This window comes from Lathyrus oleraceus, chromosome 7 (genome assembly GCF_024323335.1).
Source record: "Lathyrus oleraceus cultivar Zhongwan6 chromosome 7, CAAS_Psat_ZW6_1.0, whole genome shotgun sequence".
In the NCBI taxonomy this organism is placed as follows: Eukaryota; Viridiplantae; Streptophyta; class Magnoliopsida; order Fabales; family Fabaceae; genus Lathyrus; species Lathyrus oleraceus.
This window is the reverse complement of record NC_066585.1, coordinates 250,575,383-250,599,027: the sequence shown is the minus strand read 5'-3', so window position 1 is coordinate 250,599,027 and position 23,645 is coordinate 250,575,383.

Below are 23,645 nucleotides of genomic sequence, written 5' to 3'. Positions count from 1 at the left end.
GCAATGCAATTAGATTAAGTGAAATGAAGGTGTTGATGCAAATTGTGCAATTCACCTCATGTGCATGAAATGGATGCTACAGTGCACGGTTTTTGTGCTAAATCACTTGTAAAACCTGTCTTGAGCCAAATGCACATGATTGGAAGTGAAAGCAATGCCTATTTTTCAAATTGTAACTTTCCCTCCAAATTTCAAATGAAAAATGCCAAAATTTTGTGAGCAAAATGCATGGTATGTGATGCATGTTTTGGATAGTAGAGATCAAGAGAGAAATGTTCCCAAAAGAACCACTTCAATTGGCCTTATGGTTCAAAAGTTATGCACTTGTGAAGTTCAAATTCCTTTGACAATGATTGATCCATAACTTCTCAACCATACATGAGAAATTCATGTTCTTGGACTTTTTGGAAAGATGAGAGCAAGATCTTCAACTTTCATGTTGGACAAAATTTCATTTGGAGCTTGCTTGATGATTTAAACTTGAGGAGAAGACCTTTCCATTTTTGGCAATTTCAAATTACAGGTCACTTACTATTTTTGGAAACTTTTCATCTGACCTCAAATTCTTTATTGTTGATGTTTGAAATGTCAAATGAGACTTGTATGGACATGAATGAGGCCTTTCTAACCATCTCCCACCTTCAAATCCATGATTGAATGCACAGTTGACTTTGGTTGACTTTCTAGGGTTTCAGATGAATTGCATCTTGACTGATGATCTCTGAGCCTCCAATCTTTGGCCAAACCACTTCAAAATGATCCCTAGGTCATATGAACTCAATGAACCAACCCTAGGGCTTTGCTTCAATAGGAAATGCACTTGCTTGCTTGCACAACTGGATCTCCTGACCAGTCTTGACTGATGACTTGCACTAGGCAATGGACAATGCAATGCTATGCAGTGGACAATGCAATGTTAATGACTTAAACATGAAAATGTATGTACAAAATGGGAGGTGAAAATTTGAGGTGCTACACAGGGCAAGAGGGAAGCAGGTGGTAAGCGAGGGTACTCCTGTAGCGACACCGGCGCCCGTGGGTCGGAGAAAGAACTTGATGATGAAGCTGAGGAATTTATGAGGATCATCAAGAAGTCAGAGTACAAGCTTGTTGAACACTTGCAGCAAACACCGTCTAAGATCTCAATCCTGTCATTGTTGTTAAGCTCCGAGGGGCATAGAGAGGCTTTGTTGAAAATATTGAAGAGAGCCTATGTCCCGCAAGAGATAATGATCAATCAGCTGGAGACAGTGGTGTCCAATGTTAATGCCAGCCATGGGCTGGGTTTCACTGATCTTGATCTAACGTTGGATGGGTGTAATCATAATAGGGCATTACACATTGCAATGGAGTGTAAAGGAGCAGTGTTGTCGCACGTTTTGATGGATACCGACTCATCGCTCAATGTGTTGCCGAGGAAGGCCCTGGCAAAGTTGGACTGTGAAGGATTGGTTCTAAGGCCAACTGATTTGGTGGTGAGAGCATTTGATGGTTCGAAGCAGGCTGTGTTTGGGGAAGTGGAACTCCTTGTGAATATTGGGCCCGAGGTGTTTAAGTCTGTATTTTATGTCATGGATATTTAGCCGGCATACAGTTGCTTATTGGGTCGACCATGGATACACGCTGCTGGGGCAGTGACTTCGACTTTGCACCAGAAATTGAAGTATATCTGGGACGGGCAGCTCGTAACGGTGTGTGGGGAAGAAGATATTTTTGTCAGCCACTTGTCATCGTTCAAGTGCGTGGAAATGGACGGTGAGATATGGGAAACACCGAGTCAGGCATTCGAAACCGTCAAGTTGGAGAATGCTGTTTTTGCTAAAGAAGAGAAGAAGCCGTCCATTTCTTCGTACAAACAAGTTGCTGAGGTGGTGAAGAGCGGAGAAGCCCCAGGTAGGGGAAGGATGATGGACATCGCCGCCAAGAAAGATAGGTTTGGGGTTGGTTATCAGCCGGGCCGAGGCTCGTCTGGATAGAGCAGAGGACGTCGTCCGCCATTCACGTTCACCAGTGTTGGAATGCTAGATCCAGACCACATCTGTGCGGTGGGTGAAGAAGCTGACAGTGACTGCGAGCTCGACTCGTGGATAAAACCGTGCGTACCAGGGATGGAGATCCAGAACTAGAAGGCCGAAAAGATCATCACTGTCACTCTACGTGAAGAGTAATATTTCCTGTTTTTCAATTCTGTATGCATGAAAACCATACGTTTTGCCCGAAACGTAATGGTTCATTGTAAGGGCCACCTCATGTGTTTCATTTTGCAATGTTTGCATCATCAATAAAAGGATGTTTTTCATTAAAAGCGGTGTTCCCTGTTTTTCATTTATTTTTGCAGTTTAATAAAAACAAAAATAAAAATGGCAATGTTTGTTTTCATTTTCCTTTTAATTTGCTTCGCTCCGGTTCTAAAGCAATGCATGAATCAACATTCATGCAAATGCGATTTTTCTCCATATCTCATTGATAACAATCCTGTTACACCCTCATATGACTTCGACAATCCGATCTATCATGCCGAAGAAGAAGACGAAGAAGATTGTGAAGTGCCGGAGGAATTAGCCAGGTTGTTGAAACAAGAGGAGAGGGTGATTCAACCGCATGAGGAGCAGGTCGAGATTGTGAATCTGGGCACCGAGGAGGTCAGAAAGGAAGTGAAAGTTGGGGCCGCTTTGGAGGTGGATGTCAAGAGCAGAATGGTAGCTTTGTTGAAAGAGTATGTTGATATCTTCTCCTGGTCTTATCAAGATATGCCAGGGTTGGATACCGATATTGTTGTGCACAAGCTACCGTTGAGAGCAGATTGTCCTCGAGTGAAGCAGAAGTTGCGCAGAACTCGACCCGAGATAGCCATGAAAATCAAAGAGGAAGTTCAGAAGTAGTTGGATGCTGGCTTCCTAGCTGTCACTAATTATCCGCCTTGGGTCGCAAACATTGTGCCGGTGCCGAAGAAGGATGGAAAGGTGAGAATGTGTGTGGAGTACCGGGATTTGAACAGAGCTAGCCCGAAGGATGATTTCCCATTACCTCACATTGATGTGTTGGTAGATAATACAGCTCAATTCTCGGTGTTTTCCTTCATGGATGGCTTTTCTGGCTATAATCAGATCAAAATGTCGCTAAATGATATGGAGAAAACAATGTTCATCACACCATGGGGCACTTTTTGCTATAAGGTGATGCCATTCGGTCTCAAGAACGCCGGTGCCACGTATCAGAGGGCTATGGTGACTTTGTTTCATGATATGATTCATCATGAAATTGAATGCTATGTTGATGACATGATAGCAAAGTCCCAAACAGAAGAGGGGCATCTGGTAGATCTGGCCAAGCTGTTTGACCGATTGAGACAATTCAGACTGAGGTTGAATCCGAATAAGTGCACGTTCGGAGTACGGTCCGGTAAGTTGCTGGGGTTTATTGTAAGCGAAAGAGGAATCGAGGTCGATCCTGCTAAAGTAAAAGCAATACGAGAAATTCCTGAACCGAGAACAGAGAAAGAGGTTTGTGGTTTCTTAGGTAGATTGAACTACATTTCACGGTTCATATCTCATCTAACAGCCACGTGTGACCCCATATTCAAGTTGTTGAGAAAAGATCAAACGGTCAGGTGGAACAATGATTGCCAAGCGGCATTTGAAAAGATAAAAGAATATTTGCAGGAGCCTCCGATTCTGATGCCTCCTGTGGAGGGACGGCCGTTAATTCTGTACTTGATAGTCCTCGAGGGGTCTATGGGGTGTGTACTGGGGCAGCATGACGAGTCTGGTCGAAAAGAGCATGCAATTTACTACCTTAGCAAAAAGTTTACCGACTGTGAAACAAGATATTCACTGCTTGAGAAAACTTGATGCGCTTTGGTATGGGCTGCTCGCCGACTGAGGCAGTATATGCTGGTTCATACCACTTTGTTGATTTCCAAGATGGATCCGATCAAGTATATTTTTGAGAAGCCAGCATTGACCGGACGGGTTGCGAGATGGCAAATGATTTTGACTGAATACGATATCTAGTACACTTCTCAGAAAGCAATCAAGGGGAGTGTATTGTCTGATTACCTCGCCCAGCAACCTATTGAGGATTATCAACCGATGAAGTTTGAGTTCCCTGATGAGGACATCATGTTTCTTAAATCGAAAGATTGTGAGGAACCAATCCCGGAGGAGGGGCCTGACCCTGAATTCGAATGGATTCTGATGTTTGATGGGGCCGTTAACGTGAATGGTAGTGGAGTTGGTGCTGTTTTGGTTACGCTGAAAGGATCCCACATTCCTTTTGCTGCCCGGATAACGTTTGAATGCACCAACAATGTGGCTGAATATGAAGCTTGTATCCTGGGGATCGAAGAGGCGATTGATTTGCGGATCAAGAACCTTATTATCTATGGAGATTCAGCTTTGGTGGTGAACCAGGTTAACGGGAAATGGTATACGCATCAATCTCATTTAATTCCATACCGGGACTATACGAGGAGATTGTTGACGTTTTTCACCAAGGTGGAATTACACCATGTGCCGAGAGAAGAGAATCCTTTGGCAGATGCTTTGGCTACTCTGGCCGCCTTGATTAAGGTGCAGTGGTGGAATCAGTTCCCCAGTGTTGAGGTGGGACGTCTGGATAGACCGGCTTATGTGTTTGTTGTCGATACAGCGTCTGATGATGAAAAGCCGTGGTATTTTGATATCAAGCGCTATCTGGAAACCCAAGAGTATCCTGAGGGAGCATCCAAGAAGGACCGAAAGACTCTGAGGAGGTTGGCCATGGTGTTCTATCTGAACAAGGATGGGGTTTTGTACAAGCGGAATTTCGATTGGGTTTTGCTTAGATGTGTCGATGACAGAGAAGCAAGCCAATTGATGAAAGAGGTACACGAGGGGTCGTTTGGTACCCATGCCAGTGGGAATGCAATGGTGAAAAAGCTGTCGAGGGCTGGATATTATTGGATGACAATGGAGGCCCATTGTTTCAATTTCGTGCGGAAGTGTCATAAATGCCAGATTTATGGTGATAAGGTGCACGTGCCTCCAAATCCGTTGAGTTTAATGTCATCTCCGTGGCCGTTTGCTATGTGGGGCATTGATATGATTGGGAAGATTGAGCCGACGACTTCGAATGGGCACCGGTTCATATTAGTGGCTATCGATTACTTCACCAAGTGGGTGGAAGCAGCCTCTTATGCAAATGTGACGAAACAGGTCGTTTCCAGATTCCTGAAGAGAGACATCATTTGCAGATATGGGGTTCCCGAAAGAATCATTACTGATAATGGTTCTAATCTCAACAACAAGATGATGGCAGAACTGTGTCGGGAGTTCAAGATCGAGCATCACAATTCTTCTCCTTATCGTCTGAAAATGAATGGGGCGGTCGAGGCGGCTAATAAGAATATTAAGAAGATTGTGCAGAAAATGGTTGTGACCTATAAGGATTGGCACGAGATGTTGCCGTTTGCATTGCATGGGTATCGAACCTCGGTGCGTACGTCTACTGGGGCAACGCCTTTCTCGCTCGTGTATGGGATGGAAACCGTGCTACCAGTTGAGGTTCAGATTCCGTCGTTGAGAGTCCTGATGGACGTGAAATTGCAAGAGGCTGAATGGGTAAGGACTCGGTACGAAGAGTTAAGCCTGATTGAGGAAAAGAGGTTGGCGGCCATTTGTCATGGGCAGTTGTACCAGCAGCGAATGAAGCGTGCTTTTGACCGAAAGGTATGACCTCGTGTGTACCATGTGGGAGATATGGTGTTGAAAAGGATCCTTCCTCCTCAGAACGATCGAAGGGGCAAGTGGACACCCAATTATGAAGGTCCATTCGTGGTCAAGAAGGTTTTCTCTGGCGGGGCCTTGTTGTTGGCGAAAAGAATAAAATAGTCCAGGCAAAAATGGGCATCCCGGCGAACTAGAAAAAATGAAAAAAGGTTCGGGCAAAAATTAGGGATAAAAATTAAAAAAAAATTGTACACCCGTGTCATACCCCAATTTTGTCCGGGCATTTTTTAATTTTTCGTAGAATTAATTTCATTTTGATTTAGCATCATATGCATAGCATGACATACATTTGCATCATGAATAATGCCTAGAACGTCAGTCGGAATGAATTTATTTGAGAATACAGACAAATCGGTTGAATCGTTAAAATTTGAGGAAACAGTGTATTTTTCAAAATAATGTGTTTTATGCTGACAATTTTGATGTGATTTATTTAATTTTCCAAACAAATTTGCACTCCATTTCTATTTCTAATTGATTAATACTTTTTGGTTTAGTCATTTAATTAAAACAATTAAAAGTTATTTAAATCAAATATTTAATTAGAATTTGTTTTATGATTCTATTTCTTTAACTAAATGGTAATTGTAAAAGAAATTTTGTGCATTGGATTCTATGACCCTCTCTTCTATCTCCCATAAACGACAAAAAAAAAGAAGAAAATAAAATCTCTTAACAGATTTTCCCATTGAGACACCTCACTCCCTCTCTGCCACGCGACCACTCACATTCCTCACTCTCCTCAACCACTCCCAACGGCCCCCACGTCTCTTCCTCATATACCACTAATAGTAACAAAAAAGGATTCTCTCATCGCTCTCTCTCGGACACATTCCCTCACAACAAATCTCACAAATCACTCTCAGATTTTCCTCTCACATCCACAACGCCACCTCACCCTCATTTTATCACCTCTCTAACTCTCCTTCACCCTTGACACACTCGGAGAAAACCCTTTTCCTTTTCCCTTTTTCCCTGACGAATCTCTCTTCTTACTCTCACTCACAACGTCACCAAATCCTCTCTCACAAAACCATAGCTTCACCACCACCATCGCCGCTCTCACTAAACACCCCAAGACGCAACCACAAATCCACCGTCAAAACCCCTTTCACCACCACCGATCTCGCCGGAAATCGCGAGCTTCGCCTTCGTCCTCATTATCCAACACCAAATCTTCACTGACGAACCTTCATTGACCCTCGATTCGTCATCCACCCAAACACCAAACCCTACCACGCCGCCGCACAAACGACCCTCTTCGACTTCAACAACTCACACACACCACCATCCGAAAATTACTACCTCATCGCCGACAAACACAGTGAGATCCATCCGCGTCTCACTTCACCACCGCCAACAACTCCAACGGCCTCCGGTTTTTCTTTGAGTTTTAAAGTTTCTTATCCTTGTTGATTGTTCGATGGCAGGTGAAGCAAGCTGGGAGGATTGTCAAAGCACCGAAGACACGACGGTTGGATAAGAGATCTCAAGTTACTGCTGTTTTGATTTGGGCTCTATTGCAGTTACTGCAATTACGGTAACTCCTCGGGTTAACTTTTCGGCAGTGGTTACAAACCTGTTTTCGTCATCTTTTCGATTCATTAGGTTCTTTTTGGGATTAGAATCATTGAATTTTATGTGTTTTTTTATGTTGAATTTGTGCTGATAAATGGTAAACGTATCTAACTGCGAGCAAGGTTTCACTTATGTTTAGGTTTTGAATCAGTATGCAGGGGTTGCCTGATTTGTATAATTTGTAATTAGCCTTTTGATCCTGTTTCGATATATGTTTGGTTTAGTTGCAATTTCTCTGATTTTCTTCAAATTCAGTTCTGGTGTAAAAATTTGCTTCAAGTTAAGTTCTGGTGTAGCATTAAGATAGATTGGTTATTCATCAGTGTTATGTATTATTTGAACAAATTAGTCATGTTTTAAATTTTGGTGCAGAGTGTGGGCATAGCAGGTTTTTAGTTAAGCTGTCAAAGGTTTTACTTATTTCCATGGCTATCATTCTCGTCTTAAAAATTTGAGATTATGAGTGTTTATGAATGTTTTGCTATGTGATATGCTCACTATGATTAAGTTGAATCCGAATGATTCATACTCTTGATGCGATTTGATTCGGGATTCTAGTCGAATTTTGTTGTTTACTTTGATTCTTGTAAATAAACTTGTAAATATTAAATAATATCGAATTGATACTATTTACATTTGCCATGTAAATTAGATTTTCTAATTCGCGGATCCGGCAACATCATGTCGGTAGGCCGCCAAATTTTTCAATATATCAATGGAGTACTTTGACCGAGTTTTTGAAATTACGTATGACATTAATCATATTGTCCTTGCGTTCAAACCGGTTCCGAGCACATATTCATCTACACATACCGATTAAATCGATGCTAATACCCATTTTCTTTCTCTTTTGATTTAATTAATTGATTAAAATCTTTAATTAGTTTAATTTCTATTAATTACTTTTAATTAACTTAATTATTTGATTTAATTAAATAATTTTGATAATTAATTTTAATTAATTTAATTAATCAATTTAATCAAATTTTAATAAATTAATTTTGCTAAAAAGAAATGGATTAATTTCTTCCACTCTCACAACTTCACACTATTTCAAACAAAAAATATTTCATATCATCATCACTTCATAAATCATTTTCAATTTTATTCAATATCAATTCATCAACAACACAAACCAATTTCAAAAAACACAAATCATACAATTCTCGATTTAAATATCGAGCCCACTTTCAAATACCCTTGTAAGTCGATTGCTCTTCGCATCGCCATCAACCTCACATAGCTTACTCTTGGGCTTCCTTACAATGAAACCTACTTGGTTATTGATGAATCGAGTAGATGAAATAATACACTAAATAAATTTCATTTATTCAATCAACACAAATTCAAATCATTTTTTCAAACCATTCAATTTCAAAAGGATTTTCTCTCTTAACACAAACTTGGGATGAAAAGGAGATAGTAAGCGTACGCCTCACTATTTCTCAAGCACTTGAATAATTGGTGTACGCCATATTGCGCGAGTTCTTGTCACCCGATTAAACCTTAATCATACACATTCAAACCACATTTTTTAAATCAATTAAAAGTTCCAAATCCTTTTAATTCCATATTTTGGGTGAAAAGGGGAATAGTGAGCATCCGCTTCATTATCTCTCGATTATTCGAATAATTGGCGTACGCCATATTGCTCGGATTTTCGTCATTCAAATAAAACCCTAATAATCATACAAGCTCAACTCATCTTTCGATCAAACCTACCAATTCAAATACGAACTATTTTCACAAATCCAATACGACATCTAAAGACATATCTTTTACAATTTAAACTTCGGATGATAAAAGAGGGGAGGCGTACGCCTCACCCTCTCTCGATTATTTGAATAATTGGCGTACGCCATATTGCACAAATTATCGACTTCCGACTAAAACACGTTAAATAAACTTGGATAAATGAATAAGGGGCGTACGCCTCATTATTCTTTGAATAAGCAAGTAGGGGGTGTACGCCTCACTACCGTGCATATTCAGCATCCACAAACAAACTTTCAAAATAATTCGAACGAAAAGGGACTAGAAGGCGGACGCCTTATTATTCCTCGAAAGAATTGGACGATTGGTGAACACCACATTGCTCAATCTTTCGTCGTTCTCCAAAAACATCTCAAACGCATCAACCTAACTTCTCGCCCCCGAGCGATCGAAACCAATCAACCATCAAACCCAAACACATCAGTTCAACTCGTCACCCCCGCGTGACCAAAACCCTTTCAAAAGAACACTGTCAATCCTTTCTAATGCGCACAACAAACCAGTGCTAGAGCCTCCACCGAGAGTAGACAAGCCAGCGTTTAGCCTTTAGAACGCCGACCTACACAGTCGTTCATCAAAATAAAACCCACCAAATATTCGTAGTAGCCCGAACTACGAATGCTCTGATTTCCTTATTGCACTATAAGGATACGTAGGCAGGAGATTGCTGTATCTTCGCGAGCACACTAATAAAAAACCTCTCATTTCCCCCTCCTGAGGTCTTCATCCATATCTACCATCAATTCTAGTCACTCGAAGCAAGCAAATAACAGTCAATTAACAGTCAAATAGCAAAATCAGACTAAAAGGTTCCCGTTGAGTACAACGGACGTAAGGGGTGCTAATACCTTCCCCTTGCGTAATCGACTCCCGAACCCGAATATGGTTGCGACGACCATTATTCTTATTTCTAAAAGGTTTTCTCGATATTTTTCTATTCCTTCATTGGAATGAATAAAGTTCGGTGGCGACTCTGTTCGAACTAACATTTTTCCGCGTTCCATCGCGAGGGATCGCATTATCATTTTTCGAGGTGCGACAACCCGGCAAGTCGAAAACCCCACAAGGGCGGCTTGGGCAAAAAAGGGTATCCCGGTGGACTGAAAACCCGAAAGGGCGGTCCAGGCAAAAGAGGGATTGAAACGAACAACTGCGTCTAGCATGATCGTTTGTGCTTTGGATATGACATGGATAATCCCCGACAGAGATCGGTCGGAAGCGTCTTGTGAAGGAGAATGGCCATGCAAGGCGCAGCGGAATTTAAAAATTTCTCCATTTAGTGATCCTTACGAATGGGCATGATCAATGATAGAATCGTTACCTCTTGTGGCGATTCAAACCTTTGGTGCAGATTTCTGATAATGATCAAAACCTTTGATACAGATCCACCGGGCGATCACGAACGTTGAACGATGACAACGTCTCTACTCAGTCCACACGAACGGATTCCTTCAATCGCAGTGCTAGCTGTTATGAATGAAGGCTTTGAGTGAGAGAGAGATACGAAATTCCAACTCTTCAGTTGTGTTTTCTGTCTCAGTGAGTGACAATGCTTCTACCCAAGGGGTTCTATTTATAGAACCACTTGTGTGGGCTTCAAGCCAAAAAGCCCACTTAAGTGCATTTTGGCCCATATCTCATGAAATGCCAAAATCACTTAAGTTGTTGGTACCTTACCATATTTCGTACTCTACTTAAGTATACCGTACCTTACGATGTTCCTTAATTATTCTATCTCTCATCAATCCGTCCTTTGTGTGTGACCCTATAGGTTTTCGCGGCGTTGGCAATTATATTAAATCACGCATTTAACATAATTAACAGTGAGCGGTATCTAGCAACACATCACTGCTACCCAAGTCACGAAAATGTCATGTGATCTGACAAAACCTTCTGTGATAATAATTATGTGTATAATTACCCCTTTTCCCTTATGTCTATATTGAACACAAGGTATAGACCGTGTCACCCTTGTCCAGTTCAATATTGGGCCCATAGACATTTATCCTTTTACGCAGGATTGGCAAATTCCATCTAGGACACTCATGTCCCTCAGCATGCTTCGTGGAGTACCCATCAACTGTTTTTATGGTTATCCAGTTACGGACAATGTTGGATCAGCAATAAAGCACTCGACTCTACATCTAGGATCCATAGTGGTTTCAGGTCGAAGAGTGGTATACACTATTATCACCATGAGAATAACTTATGACACTTTGCATAACTTTCTATATAGTATTCTCATAGCGGGTCAATCCGGTATAAATATTACTCCTAATATTCATACCTATGTTTAAGACTTGATAACTCTTTATCCATGATCCATGAGATGTGATCATCAGTCTACAAACATAATAGTCTTAATGCTTTAATGTTATCCCACTTCACATTAAAGCTCGACTACGGATACTTTAAGAACAGTGCCCTTATGTTTAATGTGTTCTCATGATTAAGTCACACTTAATACATTAAACGGACTATCTATTCTAGGGACTTTATTAATCAACCATAATAAAGAAAATGCCTTCACTACGCCAAAAAGCGCTTTTAACAGCGCATCTTAGACAGCGCTTTTAACAGAAAGCGCTGTCTAAGGTTAAAATTAAAATAAAGCGCTGAAAATGTTCCAAGAAAATACAAAAAGCGTTGTCTAAGGGGGGGTCTTAGACAGCGCTTTTTAAAAGCGCTGTCTAAGACCCCCCCTTAGACAGCGCTTTTAGGAAGCGCTTTTAAATATAGACCTTAGACAGCGCTTTTGATAAAGCGCTGTCTAAAGTCTTTAAATTAAAAAAAAAATTAAAACCAAAAGCGCTGTCTAAGGGGGGGTTTAGAAAGCGCTTTTGGAAAGCGCTGTCTAAGGCATACCTTAGAAAGCGCTTTACACAAAAGCGCTTTCTAAGGTCTTATTAAAATAAAATTTCAGACCACAAAGCGCTTTCGTGTTCTGTTCTTTTGTTTTCCCTCTTCTTCACTCACCTCAAAAACTTACGCCATTTCCACAAAAGCCCTACCTTCTCACTCTCGGCGGCCGTGCTCACGTATTTCTCTCTGGAAACAAACCGGCGGCGCGTATTTCTTTGGTACCGGCGGCGCGTATTTCTTCTCACTATACCGGCAGCGAAACAAACCCTTCCTTCTCACTGTACCAGCGGCGCGTATTTCTTTGGTAAGTCTCTTTCTCAAACCCTAAATAACTTTGGTACCACATGCATGTTGAAGTAGAGGTTTCAACTACATTGTATTCATTCTTGCATATGTGAATGTTTATGGTTTGTGAGTGATATTTGATTTTATATAATGTGTTATAGATGAACATTATGTGTGAAAACTCTTGCCCCATTTTATATTTTTCTGTATTTTTCTGTATCAACAATGTTGGTTCTGTTGAAAACTCAGTCATATTTTTCTGTATCACCAATGTTGGTTCTGTATTATGTGTGAAAACTCAGTCATATAAAATGACCCAAATTTTGAGATTTTGAAGTTTATTCTGTTGCCTTAGGGTTGAATGTTGGTTTTGAAGTTGAATCAGTTAGTGTTTAGGGAATTAAAGTGTTAGTTTGAAATGTTAGTTAAGTTAGTAAGTTAGTGAAAAGTAGTTAGTTGGTTATTGATAATATGATTGTTAGTTGAGTTGATTCGATAGTTAGCTATGAAACTGTTAATTATGTGTCAGAGACTGTTAGAGATTAATTAGAGATTAATTAGAACAGTTTTGTTAGTAGGACTGTTATGAAATTTGAAATGTGATTCAGTTAGTTATTTAGGAAAGTTGGTTAGTCATGTTTGAATTGGCAAATAAAGTTAGTAAGTTAGTTAATATTGAATGGACAAGGTTTATTAGTGTATTTTGAAATCAGTTATTGAAATGCTAATAGGAGTTAAAGTAGTAGTTAGTGTATCAATTTAGTAACTCATGCTAGTCTGAAAAGAACAAGCTACAAAGTTTGGTGACAGGTGAATACTATTTAGGATGTTAAATGGATTTTGGTGAATGTATTTTGAAATCAATTTGAATGTTCATTGAAACTACTATGGAATAATAGTTTTGACCAGTTGAATGTTCAAAGATACTACCTTAGTTATGTATTTTCGTCTGGATTAATTGTTTACTTAAATAAGTAGGAAAACCATGGATAAAACATGGATCTGTGCCGATCGAATGACCAAAGAGTACGAGAGTGGGGTTTTGGAATTCGTTAAGTATGCTGTTCAACACGCTGAAAACCCCAGACGAATGCATTGTCCTTGCTTGCGTTGTTGTTATATTGGTAAGGTTGACGCACATGGATTGAAATCGCATTTGCTGAGGCATGGAATTGATCAAAGTTATCAGTGTTGGATATTTCATGGTGAGAAAATTAACGAGAATGTTGAATCGAGTGGAAAAAGTAGTACGACCTATGCTTCATACGACAAAGACACGGAAACATACGATTGTGATCGAGTTGAAGAGATTGTAGAAGCACTGGAAGAAGATCTTCATGATTGTCCTGAAATGTTTGAGAGGATGGTAAGCGATGCTGAGAAACCGTTGTACAAAGGTTGCACTAAATTCTCAAGACTTTCTGCGGTATTAAAGTTGTACAACTTAAAGGCGGGTAATGGATGGTCGGATAAAAGTTTCACAGAGTTGTTGGCCCTTATGAGAGAAATGCTACCGGATGATAATGTTCTTCCTAATCGAACCTATGAGGCAAAAAAAATGTTGTGCTCTATTGGCATGAGCTATGATAAGATACATGCTTGTCCTAACGATTGCATTTTGTTTCGTAACGAATATGCAATGTTAACTGAGTGCCCTAAATGCGGTTTGTCTCGATATAAGAAAATATTATCTCCCGCAAAAGTCTTATGGTATTTTCCGATAATTCCGAGATTTAGGCGCATGTTTCGTAGTGAAACCGATGCAAGACATCTTACTTGGCATGCAGATGAAAGAATTATTGATGGAATGTATCGGCATCCGGCTGATTCACCACAGTGGTCGAAGATTGATAATGATTATCCTGAGTTTGGATCAGAAGCAAGAAACCTTCGATTGGCATTATCTACTGATGGAATGAACCCACATGGTCTTCAAAGTATCTCACATACCACATGGCCTGTGATTCTTATGATTTATAACCTACCTCCGTCGCTATGTATGAAGCGTAAGTACATGATGTTATCTATGTTAATCTCTGGGCCTAAACAACCAGGGAATGACATAGACGTATACTTGACACCTCTGATCGAAGATTTAAAGATTTTGTGGGAGAACGGTGTGGAGGTTTATGATGGATATAGGAAAGAAAGTTTCAATTTGAGGGCGATGTTGTTTGGCACAATTAATGATTTTCCAGCATACGGGAATCTATCTGGGTATAGCATTAAAGGTCAACGTGCGTGTCCTGTTTGTGAAGACGGAACCGATACGATTCGATTGGAACTTTGCCAGAAGAATGTGTTTCTCGGTCATCGTAGATTCTTACATTCTAAACATCACTACCGTGGGTGGAGAAAAGCATTCAATGGAGACACCGAACATCGTAGAGCTCCACCCGCATTGTCAGGTGAACAAGTTTTTGAAAAGGTGAAAGATGTGCGTACTGAGTTTGGCAAGCCTTTTGCACATAAGATTGTGAAAGGTGGGTGGAAGAAAAGGTCGATATTTTTTGAATTGCCATATTGGAAGTCTTTGTACGTGAGACATTTTCTCGATGTTATGCATATTGAAAAAAACGTATTTGAAAGTGTTATCGGTACATTACTCAATATAAAAGGCAAGTCTAAGGATGGCCTTAAAGCAAGGGAGGACATGTTAAAAATGGGAATGAGAACTGAATTAGCACCCGTGAAGAAAGGAAGACGAACATATCTACCACCTGCTGCTTTTACTTTATCTAGAAAGGAGAAAAAAAATTTGTGTAAGTCTCTGAGTGAAGTTAAGGTTCCAGAAGGATACTCATCTGATATCAGAAGACTTGTTTCTATGAAAGACCTCAAGTTGAAGAATTTGAAGACACATGATTGCCATGTTATAATGGAACATTTTCTACCGATAGGTATACGTTCTATTTTGCCAGAAAAAGTAAGAAGTGCCATAACTAAATTGTGTTTTTTCTTTAGGTCAATTTGTAGTAAGGTGATCGATCCCGAGATCTTACCAACACTACAAAAAGAGATTGTAATTACCTTGTGTGAGCTTGAAATGTATTTTCCTCCGTCTTTTTTTGACATAATGGTTCATTTAGTTGTTCATCTTGTGAAAGAGACACAGTTGTGTGGACCAGCTTATATGAGATGGATGTACCCTGCTGAACGGTATATGAAAATATTAAAAGGGTACGTGAAATCCCGAAGTCGACCAGAGGGTTGTATTGTTGAACGATACATTGTTGAAGAAGCTGTTGAGTTTTGTACTGAATATTTGTCTAACGTTCAATCGATTGGACTCCCCAGAGCTCAGATTTTCGACAAAATGGAAGGTAAAAAATTAATTGGGAATAAAATTGTGACAATATCAAGGGATGAACGGGATCAAGTTCATTTGTATGTTCTGCACAATAATAATGAGGTTGAGCCATATGTTGAAATGCACAAGGATGTACTCCGAAGGTTAAATCCGAACAGAAATGAAAATTGGATAGTTATAGAGCACAATCAAAGTTTCATACAATGGTTGAAGGATCATATTTATTTGAAGCGCTCTTCAGATCCTTCTTCGGTAACAGAAAGGTTGAGATGTTTGGCATATGGTCCAAGTTTGCATGTGTTTTCTCATAGCGCATATTCAATTAATGGATACACATTTTATACCAAAGAACAAGATGATAAGAGTACTATGCAAAATAGTGGTGTCACCGTGCTAGCTGAAGCAATGCATATATCAAGTATGAAGGACTTAAACCCCAAATATGCAAATTTGTCATATTTTGGAGTTATTGAGCACATTTGGGTGTTTGATTACGAGAAGTTTCAGATTCCCATCTTTGGTTGCAAGTGGGTGAATAGTAGTGGCATACGAATGGATAAGTCTGGATTTTTGCAAGTTGATCTTACTAGGGTGGGGTACAAAGATGAACCTTTTATTCTAGCATCTCAAGCTAAACAAGTGTTCTATGTGAATGACCCGAAGAGTACAAAATGGTCTATAGTGCTTTTCTCTAACAAAGTGACTGATGATAGCGGTGTCGATCAATGTGATATTGATGTTGAGAATGAGTCACGCATTAGACGGAATGAGTTGAATAGAAATGATGAAGTTGAGGATCTTATACCGGATGAGTCATATATAAGAAACGATCATAATGAGGGAATTTGGATCAATTCATCCGTACGCATTGCTAAGAAACAAGTGATTAATATTCCAACAAAGAAAAGAAAGAGATGTTAGTGACTTAGGTAAATTATCCATGGTTTCTTTATTTTTTGTTTTCATTTGTTTTGATTATAAGTTATATGTGGTAATGCATGATTTCATTATATTTTTGTATTCAATTGCTTTGATTATAAGTTATATCTGATAATGCATGATTTCTTTATTTTTTTGTTTTCAATTGTTTTGATTATAAGTTATATTTGATATTTGATGGTTTCCTTGGTTTATTACAGGTTAGACATGGCTGATGACCAACATGAGGAAGTTAGTAAAGTATCCGCGGAAGAAGAAATCCGAAGAGGCATCACAGTAATGCGAAGGGTGGTCCAAGGAAGATCTCGAGGCATCATACTAGATGTCTCTTGGAACAACCAGGGACAACTTATAGAACCTAATGGGCATACCTTAACTAGTTTCATCGGTGCACTAGTAAGGAATGAAATTCCCATTACATGTGATGATTGGAGAAATAAAGAGTTGAAAGAGTCCAAAGAAAAAATTTGGAGTGAGATAAAGGTACAATCATTTGGCCCTTAATTATACGGTATCAATTATGTTTTTTCAATTACCGATACTAACTATCAATCTGTATGTTTTTCTTAGCGATGTTTTAACATCGAAGAAGAAAGAAGAGGGTTTTGTATGAAATTGGCCGGAAAGCTTCTTAGAGGATTTCAGACATTTTTATCATCCAAGTTCCTTAAGGATGCGGATGGTAATTTTGTGGATGCGGAGCTTCCTAGAAAATATGAAAGTTTGATATCGGCTGAAGAATGGGAAGCTTTCAAATCCAAGAGACAAGACCCGACTTTTCAAAGAATAAGTGCTACAAATCGGGAAAGAGCATCAAGTCCCGCATATCCGTACCGAAAAGGACGTGTCGGATATGGACGCTTAGAACAATCCATGGTAAGTATTTACAAATTGCGAAAACAAATTTGTTCATCATATATTAGTTTTATCTGATCAAATTGTATGACTTAATGTGTAGCTGCAGAAGGAGGAAAGTTCAGAAACATCTCTTCCTGCACATGTTTTGTGGAAGGAAGCCCGTGTGAGCAAATCTGGAGTTCCTCAAGAAGACGTTTTAAACGTATACCAGAAATGTGTAAGTATAACATTTTTTCATTAATTGAATAACATTTTTATACACAAATATTTGACAAGTATACGGTATTCATCTGATTTTTCAGGAGGAGCTATCTCAGTCTCTATCTCCCGATGATACTAAGAGCATACTTAGTCGGGCATTAGATGTCCCTGAGTATTCTGGTCGGGTGAGGGGTAAGGGATTTGGAGTCACTCCGACCTCCCTCAGTGTTAAAAAAGGAAAGGCTCCTAGTAATCGGGAGCTTCATGCAAGATTGGAAGCCATGCAAGCTGAGCTTGATGCATTGAGGAGAGAAAGAGAGGCTAGCGCCTCAACGGTATACAGAGATGCTTCGGACAAAAACAGTATCAACTGTACCTTTCAACCGAACATTCCAGAGGTAATTACATATAATTGTCTTAAATTGAACTATTTGCTTAAATTATGTATTTGACATATATACACATTAACGATTTCTTGTTATTATTGGTTTTAGGGCATTTCCCATTGTCAACTGTATTTGTCGTCACCACACTATCGGATGGTTGGCAAGGGAAAAGTGCATAACGTTAGCGGAGTATTACTCCACACTAGAGAGCTCCCTGCTGGATGTTTGAAGGTATCAGTTGATATTGCAGTTGACCCGAATGCATTATTACCATATCCTAGCGATGATTCGGATGCAACAACGGTGCACGAAGCAGTAGGTTCGTTTGTTGCATGGCCGACAAACCTCATATGCGTAGGATATGAGGTATGCTTAAAACTTATGTTAACTTTAATGTGTATATTCAAAGTTTAAAATTTATGCTTAAAATTTTACTTACATATTTTCCTTGATTATGTTAAATAGACTCCCACAAAATCCAAATCAAGAAAAGAGGTAATATACAATTATATGACATATATTCATGGAAGTTGTTACATTCTTAATTTGATCTAACTATTTATATGACATGTAGGTTCAAGAAAATGAGGTTAGCAATGCCTCCGCACAACAAATAAAGGAGGTTAGGAACGCCTCCGCACGGGTAAAAAGTTCTGGTGCTAAGAAGACCGTAGCTAGGAAAAAACCTACCACCAAGTATAGGTCGTGCCTCAGGACATTTATAGAGATGACCGATATACCGACCGGAGGTGTTCGGACTATACATATGGAGGAAGGGATTTTCGGCTTTGATCACGACCAAATGATTGGTAATGAAGACTTCATGCAAGTTTTTGGTCATGAAGAAATCGGCGTCAACGTTGTCAATACATATATTAGGTAAATCCGGTCTACTTTGTCTTATTAATTAAACAACTTATGTTAATGATGTTTACTTTATGTTAATCCGGTTTACTTTATGTTTCAAAAGAGGTGTTATTGATGTTTTTATATTAGGTTTTTGTATGACAAAATGATGCGCCCCAATGATTTGGACGAGTCATTCCGATTCTTAGCACCCGCGAGCATCAACTTAGGTTTAATTTTAAATAGACCGGATACCGTGACGGAGTACGTTCTTCGGATCCTCAATGACAATAAAGATGCGGAGAAGTTGTTTTTTATACCGTTTAATACCGGGTTAGCATTTCATTCTAAATTCATCTATTATAATTATTTTCCAAGTTACCATCTAACATTTGCCTAATCATTACAGTGGACATTGGTTGTTGCTCGCAATCAATCCTATCCGAGAAATTGTGTATTATCTTGACTCGTTAGGAAATGATTGGACAACATACCCGGATATGAAGTTCCTAATTGACACGTAAGTGAGAATGTTCAAAATTTTTCTTAGTTTATGTGAATTGTTCTAATTGCTTCATTTTTATTTTATTATCATCCTACAAGCTTTTCGGGCCCAACGAGATATCCAAACCTCAAGGAGGGGCGCCAACCGCATTACATGGATTAAAGTGGCGGTATATTTTTAATTACCACATTTTTTATTATATTAGTGATGACACTTGATAAAACTTAGGATTTATAATCCATATTTTTTTTTCATGTAGTGTCCTCAACAACGTAATCAAATAGATTGCGGGTATTTCGTGTTGAGGTTTATGCGGGATACTCTTGCTTTGGGCCGATTAGTGATTCCCACCGATGTATGTATTTCTAACTTATGAGTTATTTTTATATTTACACATATCTCATATAATTAAATAGTTGGAATTAATTCAAAATATGTTATATTATTATGTAGTACTTTGAGGAATTCAAGTGTGCATTTTATACAAAGGATCAAGTGGACGAAATCAAAGAGGAGTGGTGTCAATTCATGATAGAGCTCAAAGTTTTTTCATAAATTTGTGTAATTAATGTGTACATTTGTAGTATATGTAATGACTTGTAAATGTGTACATAAATTTGTATATATTTTGATACATTTAAGGCAAATTAAAATGTGTTTGAATTGGTATATATATATATATATATCTGTTAGCCAAAAATTGGTAGAAAAAAGGCCAAACTGGCATGTATAAAATGTGATAACTGTCTGTCAAAATCTGGCTGAAAACAGGTAGAAATTCTGGTTTATAAACCTGGAAAAAATGTGGTTTAAAACAAAAGCTTCAAAAATTTTCGTATACATTAGACAGCGCTTTTGTAAAAAGCGCTGTCTAAGGGGGGGATTAGAAAGCGCTTCAGGCAAAAGCGCTGTCTAAGGGGGGGGGGGGGGGGGGGGGGGGGGGGGGGGGGCTTAGACAGCGCTTTCTGAAAAGCGCTGTCTAAGCCCCCCCTTTAGACAGCGCTTTTGCCTAAAGCGCTGTCTAAGGTATACCTAAAAAAATTAAAATAGGGGGGGCTTAGACAGCGCTTTTTGTAAAGCGCTGTCTAAGCCCCCCCCTTTAGACAGCGCTTTTGCCAAAAGCGCTGTCTAAGGTATACCTAAAAAAATTAAAATAGGAGGGTCTTAGAAAGCGCTTTTGGCCAAAGCGCTGTCTAAGGGGGGGGGGGGGGGGCTTAGACAGCGCTTTTAAGATTTAAACAAGCGCTGTCTAAACCTTTAGCAGCGGAGGCTTAGACAGCGCTTTAAACCGCTGTCTAAGGCTAAAAAAAGCGCTGTCTAAGGTCTTGTTTGGCGTAGTGCTTTTCTTATTAATAAATAATTCGATACAAGTACCAAAAGTATTGGCCTCTAGGGCTTACACCAACATCTTGTTCAGAAGGCAGAAAGCACGGAGAGTCTTGAGGACATATGGGGTGTAACCGAGTTGGAACTCGATGAGATCACGGTTTCACATTGCCATTAGGATAGATTTTCCTTTTGTGCGTAATTACCTCTTTTCAGGAATTGCTTCCTGTGTATTGCTCAGTTACGAGCCACCTTTTTCAATCAATAAAATGCATATTCAGTCAAATAATTTTGTTTTTGTTTTCATTACCGCTTTGATTGCAAAAACATCCGCTTATTCTGATAAAGAATCTTTGCGTTTTGAGACATACAAGTCCCTTCCAATGCATGTTCATAAGATTGAAAGCCTGAAATCTAATTCGGAAGGTTGAGTGACTCAGGTGTTGAAATTTTGGCACGCCTGGGGCACGTTTTTATCTAACGATCTCTTTTGCAGGTGCTGTTAGATATTTTCACTCACTTGCAGGTTGTGATGTGAAGCTTTTTGACAAAAGATCCCCGTGGAGTCTAGTCAGGGACAAGGGATTGAAGAATGGTGAAAAGACGGAGAAAGACGTGCGACGATCCTGGAGGTTTAATCAAGAAGACTCTTCAAAGTCTGAGGTGGAAAGTTAATACTTTGGTTAGATGGTGGATACCATTGTTCGACGAGTCGACAGGTGTTCCGTGTCAAGTGTTCCGTACCTCCCCAGCGGATTCGAGGATCGGTATTTCCTCGGCAGCCAGGCCTGAAGGTTTGTTGTTGCCCCTAGCAGGATGGAGATTGTGATTTCCCCAGCAAATCGAAGATTGTTGTTTTCCCCGCAGAGTGCGTTAGTGGTTGTTTTCCCAGCGAAGTCCCCAAGCGGATCAAGTTCGGTGAAGGTCATCCCTAGTGAGGGTTGTCCTTTTCCCAGCAGCAGTGCTATTCCCCAGCAGGGTGGAGATTGGAGTGGTATCAAGCTCCTCAGCAGAGTACTTTGAGCTCCCCAGTAGAGTCCCCGAGGGGGATACTTTTTATACATTCATCATTTAGAAAAGCATAGCATATTTCATAGCTAATTGCGTAGCATTTCCATGGTTATGGAGCATTACGCTGAAAAAATCATCGTGCATCAGCATTGCAAGCATAAGCTGGTCTCAAGCCGTGGTTACCGTTTGAGAATTGGTTTAGCTGGTTGGTGAAGATGTTACTCAAGCCGTGGTTACCGTTTGAGAATTGATTTGCTGGTTGGTGAAGATGTTACTCCGAAGAGTTCGGCATCGTGATTCTAGATCAACAGTATTCCCCAGTAGTGCGATATTGGAGGAAGATTTCTGTCGTGCAAGATGGAAGTTGGAAGATGCTACTCTGAGGAGTTCGGCATCATGACGTTGAAGCAACAATGTTCCCCAGTAGTGCGATATTGGAGGAAAACTTTCCGTCGGGCGGAGATGGAAATGAAGATCAGAAAACGTTACGCGGTCAGCTCGAAAATCGGGGTTCAAATGGAGAAAAGGAAGTGTTGCGGCATTTTCTGGAGAACGGGGTTCAAATGGAGATTGGAGTTGAAGATGGTATCCGGGATGAGGTCCTCAGGATTGTCTTATGATCATGTGTCACCTTAGACTTTGGCTGAGGCCAACAGAAGTCGTTACGGGTGTCTTCCGAGGAAGAAGCGCACATGTTACCTTCCGGTTGTGAAGGTGTACCCTCTGATATGTCGCCATCAGAGTGGTGTTTGGTGTTATTTCCGGCGTTGCCAGCGGAATTATCACAAGAAAATGGAGAACGGGGTTCAAAAGGAGAAACGAAGACACGGGGTGTTTTCTGGAGAGCGGGGTTCAAATGGAGAAAGGAAGACACAGGGTGTTTTCTGGAGAGCGGGGTTCAAATGGAGAGAGGAAGACAGGGGGTGTTTTCTAGAGAGCGGGGTCCAAATGGAGAAAGGGAGACACGGGGTGTTTTCTGGAGAATGGGGTTTACAATGACGATCGAGACCTATCGTCAGGCGACTGGGGTTCAAATGGAGAACGGGGTTCATTGTTTGGCATTAAGAGTGACATGAAGTTGTCGGGGTTCAAGAAAAAAAATCCATCAAGGAGTACCGGGGTTCAGGGAAAAAAATCAATCAAGAAGTTTCGGGGTTCAAGGAAAAAAATATATAATAATCCCCAGCGGATGCGGCATTCAGGCCATGGTTCCTGTGTTACCATTTATTTTGGTATCCAGGTCAACGTTCTTTTCGGTATTCAGGCCGACTTTCTCCGTACCAGACGGATTCTTCTTTTAAGATCGCTTCTTTGCCGATTCTGACAGGCATTGTTCATTATTTCCCAGCGGAGCGCAAATTGTTCGTCTGTTCTTGGTATTCAATCACTCTTCACCCTGATCATCTGAAAGCCGAGGTTGTTCATATCGACAGGTTCACAGTGGATTGAATAGGGGCAGCTGTAACACCTCAAAATTTGCCCTCCTCTCCTTAGGACTAGTTTAGCATAGCATTTCATTTTAGGGCATTAGGCATTTGCATATTGCATATCATGTGGAAATGAGAAGGTCATCCTCTAAGGTCTTTTCAGAAGATGGAGATATTATACGATTCAAGCCTGAGGGTCTTATTGAATTGATGATCAACCATCTGAGGGGTGGCAGTGCATTAGGGTTTCCTGATCCTTCAATGGTCTTATGCATTATCTTATTTCAAGGATATGTTATCATCATCATGGTTATGTCATCTCCAGGGGTTTCATGATTCATCCTCCAGTTCCTTGGGATTAGGGTTTTGACTCCTAGTCAACCCTAATCAATGATGTCTTTCAACCAGGGTTTATCCAGGAGGTGAGGCATTCTATTGAGATCACATGAGTATTGCGTTGAGCTTATATGAGCTAGGGGTTCATTTCTGAGCTATTTCCTCAAGTGGTGGAGGCTCAGGCTGATCAGAGCATGCCAAGGTCATCTGAGGACCTATGCAGTCAACTGTGCA